Raw genomic sequence first — 16367 nt, 5'->3', positions numbered from 1 at the left:
ACCACCACCAATGTGCAGCATCCACCTGGATGATGCGACGGCAGCCATATTGCGCCAGAACGCTCACCACACACCAGCTGATTGGTGGAGAGGAGACCGAGTGATTAAGCCAATCAGGATAGGGGGAAGATTAGGAAGCCATGATGGACAGAGGCCAATGGGCAAATTTGGCCAGGATGCCGGGGTTACACCCCTACTCTTTATCGAAGAACATCCTGGGATTTTTAATGACCACAGAGAGTCAGGACCTCGGTTTAACGTCTCATCCGAAGGACGGTGCTTTTTGTCAGTATAGTGTCCCCATCACTATACTGGGGCGTTAGGACCCACACAGACCACAGGGTGAGCACCCCCTGCTGGCCTCACTAACACCTCTACCAGCAGCTACCTGGTTTTCCCAGTTGGTCTCCCATCCAGGTACTGACCAGGCTCAGCCCTGCTTAGCTTCAGTGGGAAACCAGTCTTGGGCTACAGGGTGATATGGCTGCTGATTTTTCTCTCTCTTTCTATCTTTCTATCTCTCTATCTCTCCCTATCTCTCAGGTAACATTCTACACATGCTGGGTACGATTAATGGTATAAGTTTTATCATCTCATTCATCTATTTTGTAACTATTTTAAGTGTAACCATAACCGGATTTTGTCATTAAATTCTTTCAATTAGAAATGATTTGCTAACTAGTTTTGATTTGGTATTGACTTTGAAGTGCTACCTATTGCAATACAATATAGTCACATTAAAGCAACGCTCTCCCACATATTTTGCTATTGTAACTGTGCTTATTTCCGTCGTTGGTATAAGTTGCAGTGGGTGGTTATAGACAAGAAATGTACAGTTTTCTACCATCACGCTGATAACGTTTCTTTAGTCGTTCGGCAACCCTGCAGTCAGAACCACTGGAGGCGATCCACCCTTACACATCCTTGAGCCATGGTGTGGCCGCCCGAAGGCCGTATGTTCGACACACCTAACATATACCCTGTCAACTACACCAATAAACTTCCTGTTTGATAAAAAAGAGAGACATACAATGCAAGCAAAGTAATAAGTTTTCCTTGACACACATAACCGTCAGGAGCAATATTCAAAACCGCTCGCCTTTCGCCTTGTGTAGCGAACAAGGACACATAACACATTTGGACATAAATGCATCCACCCTTGAATGTAAAATATCTCAAACTAACACAAAGATAATCATTTTGATATAAAATGACAATTAAACCCAAACTTGTAAGTAACTTTCACTCACCAGGTCGTTTCTCATAATCCTCCGCATGGCACAAAAAAAATGGCGTCTGGAAAAAATCTTTCTGCGAGATCGCTGAATAAATGCCCGGATGTTCCAAATAACAGGGTGTTGTATACCTGTAACTCAGTGATTACACCAAAGCAAATAAGCTTTTAACACTGATAGTGTTAATTTCTCTAAATATAACACTATAAATTCAACACTTTACTCTGAATTGGCTTAACACTGGAAATTTAACACTGATGAATTTGCTGTGTAGCTACTTTTTCAAAATGGTAGCCTGAATGTAACTTAACTACTTTAACTTACAAGTAGCTTGTAGCTTGTAAAGCTACAGTTTCAGAGTAGCTTCCCCAACACTGTCTGGATCTGGAGATCCTTCAACAGGAACAACTGGGGTATTGCTTGGAGCAGGTAAGTCATTATCAGATTCAACTGGTTTATCCTATGACCCAGTTCTCTGAAAGGTAAGTCATGGTAACGGATAAACATCTTCCTCTTCCGACTCCCAGTTCCACTCATTCAGCTCTTCATGGTTATCACTTTGTGCTGAACTCTTCTTAGAGAGCGAAGAAGAAACTGATTCTTAGAGGCTTCTTCCATAGCCAGCTGACAAGCACTTTTCAGCTCCCGTCTCATTTGATCCACGTACTGATGATATTTGACACCCTCTTCACAATCAGGAGATATTCCAAAACACAAGTCAATGGGCAGTTTTGCCTCTCGGCAAAGCATCAAGTAGTATGGTGAAAAACCTGTGGCATCATTTTGGGTGCAGTTATATAACTGGACCAGCTGGCATACATACAGACTCCAACTTGACTTTTTGTCTGGGTCAAGAGTTCCGAGGACAATATGTGTGCGGTTAAATCTCTCTGGTTGGGCATCTCCTTTAGGGTGGTACGGCGAAGTTCTGGATTTACGGATACTCAGCATTCTGAGCAACTCCTTAATAAACTGACGCTCAAAATCGCGCCCTTGGTCGGAATGTATACAATTTGGAAATCCGTAATGCACAAAGATCTTCTCAAATAAGACTTTTGCCACCGTCAAAGCCTTTTGATCCTGGTTGTGAAAACTTGTGCATATCTGGTGAAATGATCGGTCACTATCAGTACATTTGAGGCTCCCTTAGAATCCAGCTCTATAGACAAAAAGTCTATACACACAAAATCAAGCAGCCCTGTGCTTGTGATCTGCTGTAAGGGCGCAGCTCTCTGGGGCACTGTCTTACAAGCAACACATCTACCGCAATTCTTGATGTACTGGGTAATCTCAAAGGCCATCCTAGGCCAATAAAATCTGTCCTTTATGAGATCCATGGTTCTCTCAACTCCAAAATGTCCTAGGTCATCATGCATAGCTTCTAGAACTATAGGCCTGTATTGCTCGGGCAGAATTAGCTGATACACTTCTTTTCCAGATCTTTGAATGAGTCGGTATAACAGTCCTTTCTTCATCTGGATTTTAGGACTCTCCCTCTGAAGTATCATCTTCAGACAGGATTTAGACATGATCTTGTGTTTTCAGATCAGACATTGACTTCTTAGCCTCAATCTGTTTCACCACAACCCCAATGGCCGGATCACCTCTATGAGCTTTTATCAAATCCTCCCTACTTTACTGTTCAAGAGGAGCAACACTAACTTGTGTTGGAAAAGCAAAAACATCTGGGATGGCTTCAGGGGAAGCCCCAAGCTGGTCAATAAATCGAGTGGTGTCATTCCCACTGACACAAACTTGGCGACAAAGAGTTTTCACTCCAGAGAGGGGTATCTTCTCCCATTCTTCCTGGGAATTCCGCGACAAGAGGTCAGCATCCACATTACTCCTTCCGGGTTTGTACTCTACCTCAAAGTCATACGTAGTTAACGCAGCCAACCACCGATTGCCTGTGGCATTAAGTTTGGCAGTTGTTAGCACGTATGTGAGAGGATTGTTATCTGTCCTCACTGTAAATTTAGCCCCATAAAGATAATCATGGAACTTATCCACGATGGCCCATTTCATAGCAAGGAATTCTAGCTGATGTATAGGATAATTACGTTCTGACTGACTCAGTTTTCGGCTAGCAAAAGCCATGGGACGGAGACCTTCCGAATGTTCCTAATTAAGCACTGCACCTAACCCATCCATACTCGCATCCATATGTAGAAGGTAAGGTTTGCTTGGTTCAGCGAAAGCTGACACTTGGGCATCAGTGAGGCAGTTTATGATTTTCTCAAAGGAATCATCACATGCTTTGTCCCATCTTGCAGCGAATGGTTCTGACTCTTTGAAATACTGCTTCTTCTCTGCACTACTACATTTCTATTGTTTCTGAGATGGTGGGTAACCCTGTCAAGGGTCTGACAATGGATGAATAATTGGTAATAAAATGCCGATAATACCTACAGAACCCAAGGAATGATCGTAGTGACTTCAAATCTACCGGTTTCTTCCAGTCAAGAACTGCTTTTACCTTTTCCTGGTCTGTTGCGATACCCGCTGCAGAAATGATATGGCCCAGATATTTCACTTGGGGCTGGCAAAATTGACACTTATCAAGTGAAAGTTTGAGGCCACATTCCTCTAGCCTATCCAGAACTCTCAGCAGGCGTTCCTCATGCTCCTCAAGGTTTCTCCCGAACACTATCAGGTCATCCAGATAGACCAGTACCTGTAACAGATTCATGTCTCCAACTGCAGCCTCCATCAATCGTTGGAATGTCACTGGAGCTCTAGTAATCCCCTGTGGCATCCTCTCAAACTGGTAGAACCCCAATGGACAAATGAACGCCGTTTTCTCCTTATCTTCATCCACCATTGCAATCTGGTAATATCCGCTTCGCAAATCCAGAACAGAAAACCATTTACTGCTAGTCAAACGATCAAGAACATCATCAATACGGGTCATCGTGTATTGATCCGGCACTGTACGGGAGTTCAATGTGTGATAGGGCAAATACGCATGTGCATTGACTTTCTTCTTTCTTGCAATGACTATAGGGGAAGCGTAGGGACTGCGTGATTCTTTGATTATTCCGGCTGCCAACAGTTCCTGTAAATGACGGCGAACATCCTCAGGGTCAGCTGGGGCTATCCGCCTGGATCTCTCTCGGAATGGCTTAGAATCACTAAGTCTTATCGGGTTTTTAACCCCCTTGGCTAGTCCTACATCCCATTCATCTACTGAAAATACTTCAGATTTCTGTGACAATGCTTTGACAAGACGTGTTTTCCAGACTTCCGGAATTGGCGACTCACCAAAGTCAAACAAGCTGGGGTCTAGGACTTTTTGTGTGGAAAGTGATTTCTGTGGCACTATGTAAGTGTCTACAATACATACTTGAGCCACTAGAGTACCAATCGGAATCGCAGTTCCCTTGTGAGATTCATTTTGAAGGGGTACAAGGAAATTGTTGACATCCACAGAAGAAGGAGTCATCACCAGAGAAGGCACTAGGACACCAGCAGGGAGTTGATTATCTTGTGGCATGACCTTGCACACAGCATAAATAGTACTGCTAGGGGGGATGGTTAAGGGTCCTGGCCCTGCCCATTTTACGAGTCCCACAACCTCAACAGGAACGTTGCTGTTGGATGTCAAAGACTGTTTGGCAACATTCAACTCATAAGGAAGTATTCTCAGCATTTTGATGGTACTGCTATGGACCAACTCTTTGCAGTGAGCCAACAGAATATTAAGCTTGGAAGTATTTGTGCTAAGAATGACTGAAATCGGATCTGGACTCTTGGGATCTGGACATACAAGTGCCAAGATTGAAATCTTCTCTTTAGAGAGGGTTTTTACATCAGGAAACGCCAATTCAACAGCTATATAACCCCGGTAAGGGTAAGTAGAATCATTGAGACCCCATATAGCAAGGTCTGAAAGACGCATAAGAGGAACATGCGAAAGGTGCTGCTGGTACCAACTTTCAAACACTATTGTGACACAAGAACCACTGTCCAGTAGGGCTTTGCATGGCTGCCCTTCAAGAGTGACATCACCCATAGGAGATGGGCCCACTAACCCCTCAGTTAAGCGACTTGGCTTGAGAAACTCTACTTTTCCCTGTCGAACAGAAAAGTTATCTACTGTTGCAGATGCTGGTTCCTTTCCGCCTCTATTCTTCTGAAGAGCACGGATCAGCTTTTGAATGAATTTTGCAGAGTTCTCAGATTAATTGCAATGGGTGGCAATATGGCCGTCTTCACCACATCTGTAACAGAAAAAATCTGACGTTTCAGGAGGTAACTGAGGTTTTGGGTTACTATTAGGCTTGCTTTGACCATCTCTCCTGGGGAACTCTCTAGACGCTGACATAGCTTCAAGAACAGCTTAGTGTAATGATGGTGTCACAAGGTGCACTGCATGAAAAGTGGGATTTTCATCCCCGTAAACGGCCGGAAATCTCCCTGATTTTCGACAATTAACGCCAGTTTACAGCCTGTGAACATCGCGTTCGTCTGTGCCACATATTGACGGAAACGAACCATGACGTATGTGGAGCTTGCGGAGGCATGCTGGCGCCGGCACTAATGGCTCTAATTAGCATATGAATAGCAGCTCTGGGCGGCGCCTTGCCGGAATGGCTTGAATTTCCTCACTCAGTATTGGTTGAAACTACTACATTTAAACAAGAAATATCACTCGTGATTGGTTGGCAGATCTGTTACTATTGGTCAACCTGGGTAATAAATTAATAAATTTAAACCCCCAAATTATAATAATTTTACACACACACACACTATATATATATATGTATGTAAAATTATGATTTGCATATTATTTTTTAATTTTATATATTCATATTCATGTGATATGCTATTATGTTTTATATTCATGTCATTGTATGGACTACGCTATTATAACCATCAAGGACATTCATTTATTGAGGAAAGGAAAATATGCCAGGGAAGTGCAGTTTATTCAAAGAAAGAGCTTTATTAGAACAAACACAAACACACAACCAAATGCAAAATGTTTGAGATCTGCCCACACAACAATGGGAAGCTTACGAGAAGCCCAAAATCCTACAGCACCATGAATTCTCTGTTTTCCGCTTCAGAGCTGTAGGTAACTAGCGCCATTCTGTCTGATTTCAGTCCATTTTTCAGACGTCTGTCGTGCGTTGCCCTGTACTTTGGAATCGCCTCTAATCTCGATTGCAGCGTGGCACAGAGATCGGCGAGCTCCTGGCTTGTCGAACAGTCCATCCAGACACCGCGCCAACGATGCCGTCTTCCTCATCAGACATCAGGTCTATGGTAGCGCACTTCCAAAGGCCCAACTCATCCTCAGCTAACACACTCTTTCTTGCTTGTAGCAGCTGTAAAAACAACCAATAAAGACAATCAGTATTGCGCGATGTACTGCGTAAAATGCACCTGAAAAATAGTCACACTGACCAAAAACGGATCTAACCTAATAAATCTTACCCTCTTTCTTCTCAATCGACTCCGAGCTGAACTCTTCACAGCTTCTGCTTGCGATGCAAGAACTGGATGTTTGTACCTGAAGCTCCTGCGTACTGTCTCTATGTCTTACATGCAGCTGGAAAACAATTAAATGAGTGTTATGACGAAGTTGTGAAGACGGCGTACTGCTTCCTGTAAAATGACCAGAAAAAGAAAACACTTTTATAAAGCAACTTACATTTGTTCTTTTACAAGGCTAATTTCAGCTTGTGCTACTTAAAAAGCCTTGCTTTAGGTTACTTTAGCTTAAATAACAGTAGTCTTACCGCAATCTTAGGACTGGGCACTCGTCTTCTCTTCTTAAAGTTAGTATCTTCCACACAGTTTTTCGACTCCAAAGCAAGCAACCTATAGTCTATGGACAGCAACCTGGAGATTACTAAAGTGAACTGCTCGTTAAAACTGGCAGCCCAATGATAGCATTCAGCTGTTTCTTCCCGCCGGTCTGCTGACTGGCTGAAAGGGGTTGATCGCGTCCATGCAGAGGGGTTGAAGGGGAGACGCCGTCCAGCCAGATCACAAAACCGCAAAGTAGCAAAAACACAGGGAATGGAGGAAAGGGTTTGAGTACAGGAGTGAAAACGTCTGTTTATGCTCGTCTTGCAACTACTGCTGTATGAGTCGTCATGCACATTCCCTCGCACGTGATTGGACGGGGGCTAGAAGGCTCGTCGGGCTCCTCCAATCACATGTGAGGTCATGGGCATGATGGAAGAACTCAGAGCTCGCATGTTTATGAAATAAAGCACAGTGTGCCTATAAAACTAATTTTAAAATCTTTCAATACTTAAATGCCCATATTAATGGTGGTCTTTTCATACTCAAATAGCCATAATAATGATGGTCTTTTCACTCTCAAATGGACATATTCATGCGCTAAGTATGGCCGTTTGAGGTGATGAGTATGGGCATTGCGTGAGTTTTAAATGTGTACTTAACATTTCCATAGGATGAGTATGTGACTGAAGAGGAGGAAAGCCTTGCTAAGAAGCAGAGTGAAGCAATAACAATTAGTTAATGAACTAATAAAATAATAAAACAAAGATTAAATTAAGATGCTAACAATATATATATATTCATCAAAATTTCCATCGCATGAACACAGTTGGTTATGGCTTAAGTGTACGTAAACAGGTGGGTAATAACTGGATATGTGTCACAAATATTACATCCATGCATTCAGCAGCCCAATTAAATACCTGTCTCTCATTAATATTAATCAAACGACTACAGATGTTAAATAAATGTATACATATAAAATAAATATGTATTAGTATCTGCATTTTTATTTTATTTTTAATAACTATTGTTTTTGTAATTTGCTTAGGGTATTTAAATTTATATATATATATATATATATATATATATATATATATATATATATATATATATATATATATATATATATATATATATATATATATATATATACACACACACTAACTAAAATAACTCATAGCCTGTCATATTACCTTTCTCATATTAGCCTATTATATTCTATTATAATCTATTATATTGCCCACCCCTTGCCCACCTGCACATCCCAGCTGATATACAAGATTTGGGGGGTCATTCTGCATTTGAAAGTTTGAAAGGGTTTTAAATCTTCTAAATAAAGTAAAATGATTAAAAATCAAGTAATTTACACATGCCAAAGTCAACTTTAAACATATACAATGTAATTTCCAAACAGCAAAATTGTGACCAGTGAAAATGCTGAGTGGCTTGTAACTTTGGAAAACCACTAGCCACAGTGGCCGGTGAGCAAAAAAGTTAATGTCAACCCCTGTATATATATATATATATATATATATATATATATATATATATATATATATATATATATATATATATATATATATATATATATATACACATACATATATATACACATACATATATATACACATATATATACATATACACACACATATATATATATTATATATATATACACATATATATATGTAGTGCCGTTAAAATTAATTTGTGTTAACACGTTAATTTTGACAGGCAATGATATATGATATATAAAGTTTGCTGATGTATGACGCTGCTTATTAGCAGGAGACCGCAATGATTGGTCAAAGTTGCGGTGATTGGTCAAAATTGCGAGTCGCACTGAATTCACAAGGACTGATTGCTAATGACACACAATAAATAATCTAGAATACTTTCATCAAATATATAAATTCAAGCTTAAGTTTAAGATTTTACAATTAGGCTATACTGAGCCTGATCTATCTAAAGCCCCTTTCACACTGCACGTCGGACCCGCAATATTCCCGGAACATTGCCGGGTCGCCTTCTGTGTGAAAGCAACCACGTCCCGGGATTGATTACCGAATTCGACCCGGGTCGGGGACCTAGTAATATTGCGGTATTCGACCCGGGACGAGCGCTGTGTGAACAAAAGCCAAAATGCCGCAACGTGTACGTAGTTATCGTGCGACTCCTAGAGCTTGTTTTTTCAATAATACAACCCTGCAGTGCCAGAAGAGCTAGTCGGTGTTTTAAACACAGAGAGTGTTCGTATACAAAAGAAACTAAAATTAAACAAGCAGAAATTTGTGCAAACTGGACACAAGTCGAGACCACGGAGCTCCTTACTATCCGCGCTGAAGCTGAGATCGCTCGCCATTATACGTCACATCAGGATGTCACGTGTCAACTCGATCCGGGACCGTTAAGCATGTGTGAAAGCGCACATATTACGGTATTTCGCTGGCAGTGTGAATGGACCAAATCTAGCGGCCCGGGAACAAATGCCGGGTCGTATTATCCGTGTATTTGCCGGAATCACAGTGTGAAAGGGGCTTAAGAGATTTTCTTAGAAGGAAGTTAATACCTTTTAGAAAAATGTCACATGGGTTAAAACTCCTGCTACCCTGATTTGCATTTGTATAGCTATAGTTCATTTACATGTTAAAGCCTCCCCTGGAGTTAAGGGAAGGGGGGTCTTGGGGGGGGGGACAACTGCCAAACAAGGCCCACGTCAATTTCTGACAACTCATGGCAGTTTTCGGTGTCGCCTGCAAACTGCCGTGTGCAGTCGTAAACCTGATCTTCCACGACAATCTACAGTGACGAAATCTGTTTACTGACGAAAATCCCACTTTTCATGCAGTGGTGTTTCACTTGTTTCTGCAAAATTTGCACATAACTCCCTGTGTCTATTTCAATTGGCTTTGGATCTTTCTTGGGTTTAGTTTCTGGCTCAGTATCTCTTTTCTTCAACTTAGAAGTCAACACTTTGATTTCAGCTTTCAGCTCTTGAACTTCAGAAGAACTTGACTTCATCTCTTTGATAGCCTGAACTTGTCTCACCGTTGGATTCAGCTTACGCCGCGAGGCTTCATATTCTTCTTCCTCTTGAATCTCATTCAACAACAGCAAAAAGGTAGGAGGATTCTCCTTTCTCTCCCTTAGCCGCAGATGCACGTGGAACCTCTAATAAGCTGTTCTAGCCTAACCTGGTCTGTGCGTGGAGGAGATATCCCCCCTTGGTGCAAAACTCTTCCAAGAGATCTCTCCAACCTTTGCAAGAAATCAGACAGCTTTTCACCAGACTGCTGGTGCATAGATCTGAAAGCAAAATACAAGTCCTTGCTTTACTCAGGAGTACCAAAAGCATTCTCCAAGGCTTTTAAATAGTCAGAAGGGGTTGTATCTGGCTCATTTAGGCTCACTGCTTGGATAATATCTAATGCAGGACCCTTTAAGCTTTCAACTATCCTTGTGCGTTTTTCTCGGTTGGAACAGCCACACTCCTCAATCGTTAAATGTGCCTGAGCAAGCCAATGGTCTAGATTTTCTTCACCTTAAGGAGTGGGAATGGTTCCAGAAAAGGTTCTCAAGCGTCGGAAAGCATTAGTATCACTACTAGGTCTCATGGTTTTCTCAAGCAGATCTCCAACTGCTCGGATGATTCTATCAGGTGAACTTTCATGGAGGGGTTGCTTGGAGAAAAGAGCCCTGATATCATCCATATTCTTGCCTTCCTCTTGCAATAACTTGTGAAGTTTATCAGAAAATTGTTCTGACTCAGTCTCTCGTTAAGTAAGTAGAATTATCTTCCAGGGATGTTCTCCACTAACAGGTTGAATCTCAGTTGGGGTATGATCTGGGATTACTGGCTGCCTACACGCACACAGCACAATTTTAAATTGCATCTGAGAGTAGTATTTTTCACCCCCAACACGTACTCTCCCAAAAACTTTCACTTTTTGTGCCAATTCTTCAAAGTCTGAGACATCTAAGTCAGTGGGCACTCCACTTAACTCAAAAGCATAGAAAGGGTAATGCATAAGCCCTCACACTATTCAATCAGCCCAACCATGTTTAGATCTTTGAGAATATCCATACTGAGTTCTCCATGTCTCTCACAATAACACACTATACTAGAAAAATGGGAAAAGAACCCAGCGGTGCCTCCATTTTATATGTAGCACTCTGTACTACCTTCTTTTATAGCGCGCTCTGAGTTCGATATGGATTACTGCAGCTTGTTCTCAGGAAAACTAAATAAACCACAGAATGTCACCCTTCTCAGGAAAAAAAAGGAATAAAGACGCTTGTGCAAACAAAATCACGTGTGTCTCGTTTATTTAACTTGCACTAAATAGATGCAAAATAAATCACAGAGGATGATTTTACACAAATTGCATGTGACTATGCAAACCGTTTACATTAATTTAAATGCAGTTTAGTCAGAAATTAAACTTCACTGGGCCCAGACACTGGTAAAGGTATCAAACACACAATAATAAAACAAAAAAATACGGTGCAGGCCTGGATGACGCTCGTGTGCATCGGGGCAGGGAAAAAAATACTATTGCCGCTTCACTCTTAAGAGAGCAAACATTCATGGAAAAGATTACTCACATTCACAGTCCAAACAATGAAGAATCCATGAAGAGGCTGAGAGAAAGGAGAAAGATCGTGATGCACCATATTCAGATGTCAACATTCGTCATGCGGCCCCGATCGGGGAAATTACGAAATTACATAAACTCTTTTCTCTTAGTTAACGATATATCACTGCATTTGTTTTACTGCGTCACACTCTGTGTCCTCGTTCATTCTCTCCGCTAGTTTTCTTCTTCGTCCTCTCTTTTCGCGCTCTCTCTTCCGGCCCCCACTGACCAATCAGATCGCTCTCCAAAACAAACTGACATAAAACATACCCAATACAGGCCTGGATAAGCTTTATACACTTTTAACAATATGAAGTGTTTTTCCAAAACATGTGAATAGTAAACATAAACTATATATATCAAGTATAAAACCACAAAACAATGTAAAGGCAAATCTTGATGAAAAATAAAATAATATATAGACATTTTATCAATGGGCTACACAAATATTTACCAACTTCTCGTTGTTTTAGATGCCTTATTCAGATATGCTGATAAAAAGGAGGCATCAGAGATCATCTTTGCTGGGACAAAACTGGCTCCCTTACGCCCCTAAAAGGCTTGGTGACATTGCTCATGGTGAAACCCCCCTGAGTTTGGAGTATTCAGAGTATTTCTGTCACATGTGATGTCATCGTCTCCTGTGTTTTCCCCCTTGTATGTCCTGGTTTTCTGTTTTGTCACATGTTCCTTTGTTCTGAGTTTACCGCCACTGTTCAGTCCCCTCGTTAGCTTTAGTTATGTCAGCTGTGTCTAGTCATCTGTTTCACCTGTTCCCCTCGTTTGTCTAGTCATCAGTGTGTGTATTTAGTTCCCTCGTGTTCAGTCCTTCCTTGTCCAGTCTCCGTTATACCTATGTTATTGCTGTTCATGTTTTGATAGTGTTCTATGTTTCTGGTGAAGTCTAGTATATCTTTAATAAAGAGTCTTTGAGTTTGGAAGTCTTGGTATCTCCTTCCTTGGGACAACAACCCGTAACAATTTCATTATTTCTTCTATCGTCTTTCTTTCAGCAGTACTGTCTCTTTTGGCGATTTTCCATTTGTATTTACTTCCATTTTGCAGATGTAGGTTGTCATGTTTTTCCAGGTTCTTCTCATTTGTGTTATAAATTCAGATGTAATTGTTTTAAGTCAATGTGAGATTTCCTGTTGTAACTGTGGGGGCATAAATAAATACATTTGCATGTAAACTGAAGGATGTTGTTTACTTTGAGTGACTTTTTGATACAAAATCATATCGATTGCAACCATATATGGTCTCTGATTGAATGGAATAAGATAAAGAGACTATTAACTGGCATAGAATCCTGCCATGCAAACCTGATGAAAAATCTATGTTAAATTTCAATACTGATTGATTGATGCATTAACATTGATTCAATGTCGATTCAGTGTTAAATAAGTGATTTAATTTTAGTTGAAAATCTATTGATTTTAAGCTCATCTTGATCTATTTTTCATCATTGAAATAACATTATTTCAGGTTGCAAACCTGATGAAAAATCAATGTTCAATCTCAACATTGATTCAATAATATTTCAGTCGATGCATTAACATTGATTCAACATTGATTCAGTGTTTGTCTCCTACCTGGGGTCAAGTGCCTCCCCCAGCAGCAACCTGAACCACAAAGTGTGCATCCCCGCTCCTTTGGTTCAGCTGGTAGGGACCCCCTGTTGTATAGCTTTGAACAGAGAAAGCTTCATCAGGACAGTGATGTCACAGCCTCAAGCAGCCTACTGTGAGTGACTCTCCTAAAACCTTCCACTCCTTACCTGAGCTTCCAAGCATGGTATCATCTAGCAACAGACTCCATATTCTAAGAGAATTAGCACATCACATAGAGGTTTTTAACCCTGAGACAACTAAACACAACATAACGTTGTATTTAAAGGATGTAAATGTAGCCTTGACGTACTTTCCTGAGGCCAGTGTGACTGACAAGAGTCTTCTGAGAAAGACCACATCACAGATTGTCCATTGTAGACAAAGCCCAGATATTGCTAACAATTATGACAGATTGTGTAAAGCTCTTCTGGTATAGTATACTCTATATCGGAACCCATCTATCATCTCATCTCTCCACTTTCCGAATTAATCACGAGTCTCCCAGGGAGTACTATGAGCACTTAAGGAAAATTTATTTTGCTGGTAAAGATGACCCCAAGCCAGAGGAGGATGTTAGGTTTAACACCAAAATCACTCATACTCCTGGTAGAGGTTGAAAGTATGTCTGCTGGAGAACTGAGGCAGCTTGCCATGCAAGCCTGAGACAGTTGGAAGGTAGGCACAGACAGGCAAGACAGGCAGCCATGTTCATCTGTACTTGAATCTAGACATGATTGTAAGATTCCCATTCATATGGTAGAGTCAGAACTTCCCCAAAACAGATTAGTCCATTGCAGCAATTTCCAGCAGAGCTCTTAGAGCCCAAAGCTCTCAGGTTACAGGAGCCATAACAATCACAGATATGCCCCCAGAAAGGAGAGCAGGCAGTGGCAGTATAGATGCCAAGGACAGAAGAAGGGAAAAGATAAATCTGAGAATGGCCTAAAACAGAGTAGTGTCAGAATAAGAAATCTAGAGGGGCTGAAAGTAAGGATGCGAACAGATCAAACGAGCTGAAGAAGAGACCCAGAAAGCCTTCAAAGAGTACCTCCACTGACATAGACTTTTTCTTCTAAGCATGATCAGGTCAGGGCCCTCCCCCTTACATCTCAGACTGTAGACAAGAGTCAGGGGAGAAAGCAGTAGCCCATACTGAACAGGATCTTTTTAGATTCAGCAGACATCAAATCCCTGTTGCCTTTTAGACTTCAGCTTCAGCCTAAGAAGGATTCAAACATTTCCATTTTAGCTTTACTTCAGTTTAGACTTTTCGGTCAAAATCTATAAATCAAGGTTATGATTTTGCATGCCCATGACAATCCCTTTGGATGTCATGAAAGGGGGGTCAAAGCCTACTATGATATTTCCGATCAACTAATTAATTGGCTACTCGTACAATAAAATATTGCAGAACATGGCCAGGATTTAATAATTTGTTCTCCATTCCAGTCATTCAAACTTACATATAGGAGACCTCCAAAAATAAGTGACAGTAGTGCAGCCTTCCAGAGGAAACTGCAGACTTTAGGCAGAGCAATCAAATTCCCAACCCCTACTGGTCAACATACAGCCTCTTGAGCATCTAGCATAGCCAAGATAATGGATGTCATACAACCTGACTACTCCCATTTATTAGTCTGTATAAAAATGCAATTATTACTTGCGAGCTTTGCTCCTGATAAGGCGATGAAAGAAAAAATCTTGTAATTTGTGGAACCAGGTTAACTAGTTGAGGATTCTTTTAATCGGGCAATGCAAGTAAACCAAGCAGGTGCCCTTAGCTTACAGCTTGGACAGTGCTATACCAAATTATGTTAATCACAACATTTAAATAATTGCCTTCCTACTAAATCAGCTCAAACATTTCAAGTTTTTACTCTCACTACGAATATTCTTTTGATATTCTAAACTTTAAGCTATATTTAGGAAATTTTCATCCACACATAGGTACCTCCTCTAGAAAGCTTCTAATCTGTTCAGAAATTATTCTAACAAACCTTTTATTTATAAATTTATTTACCAAATTCAAATTCCAGTGCCATTGGTTAAAAGGAAGATGTGAGGTGTGTGTGTGTGTTTTGTTCATGCTGTTCCATTTCAGTGCATCGCCCAGAACATTGACTTCAGGTCCTTGATCAAGCCGATCAGGGGGGGATGTAGTGGACAGCACATTACAAGGCCCAGTTTACGGCCGGGCCCCCCTCTCCCCATAACAATGGACAAAGGTTTGCTACATTTTGATTGGGTCTTGTTGGACTAGCACAAACAAAATGTCCAACCCCACCAGATAAAGATGCCCGGACAACAGTCAGACAACTCTTTAAGGGCAAGAAGCAGACATATGGTACCAAGCCCAGGAAGGACAGGACTTCTCATTGGTCCACACGCATTTTCTGCCCTTCGCCCACCTAGAGAAAGACCCCTAAAGTCCTGGTTTGTGATGGCCATAGACATTCCTCAGGACCTCAGCAGTAGTGGGTGAAACAAAGAAAGACCAAATTAATCCTTCCAAATCCATTCACAACTATGTTTGGAAAGAAATGTGAAATGTGAAATATTTTTTTTTAATTTGGTGCTTTCTATACTGAGAAAAGACAGAAAATGTATTTTTGTCTCATGGTGATGAAAGACAACAATTCCCAGAATGCTTCGCTGCCCTACGAGGCCACTCCCAAGGCCACTGCTACTGGTCCTGGATTACTGGATCACTTTCTCACAGTGTTCATAAAATCAGTTCAGTTAGAGAACAGACACTAAAATTAAAAACTGAACTTGTCTGTTCAATATAATGTGATTTAGCCACTGAGCGAGTGTCACAGCACAAACACAGCAAAAGTCAGATAACATTCACCTTGATGAATTAGCTGAATGAGCTCTCCTGATGAGAGCTGAGGTAAGAATAGTCATCCGTAGTCAGCTGTAGTCATCCGTGAAGACTACAGCATGTCTGGACACTTGTTCTAAGGGCATTCCTGCCCATAGAAATGATGGGTCCAACCACGGGCTGAAGGTTTGGCGACAGTACTGTCAAGCTTCCCAATGCACATTGTTACGATTCCTGGTCTTATTAAAGAGCAGAATGGTAAGTTACCTTGAGGTTGTGACAAATGATAGTGCCAGCTGGCCAG

The 16367-nt window shown here is 41.1% G+C and overlaps 1 long non-coding RNA gene and 1 pseudogene across 1 annotated transcript; both read right to left on the bottom strand.

Annotated features, from left to right (window-relative positions):
• Positions 1-375: 375 nt before the first annotated feature.
• LOC137076219 (5S ribosomal RNA) lies at positions 376-492 on the bottom strand (annotated as a pseudogene).
• A 5971-nt stretch (positions 493-6463) lies between these two features.
• LOC137075978 (uncharacterized) lies at positions 6464-7112 on the bottom strand. The gene is made up of 3 exons (XR_010905139.1): positions 6980-7112; positions 6675-6845; positions 6464-6565 (listed from the first exon to the last, which is right to left on the bottom strand). It is a non-coding gene; the product is annotated as an uncharacterized lncRNA (long non-coding RNA).
• Between the last annotated feature and the right edge of the window lie 9255 nt (positions 7113-16367).

The sequence above is a fragment of the Pseudorasbora parva genome, chromosome 5, assembly GCF_024679245.1.
Source record: "Pseudorasbora parva isolate DD20220531a chromosome 5, ASM2467924v1, whole genome shotgun sequence".
NCBI lineage: Eukaryota > Metazoa > Chordata > Actinopteri > Cypriniformes > Gobionidae > Pseudorasbora > Pseudorasbora parva.
Note: the sequence above shows the minus strand (reverse complement) of the source record. Positions and strands in the feature narration are given on the sequence as shown.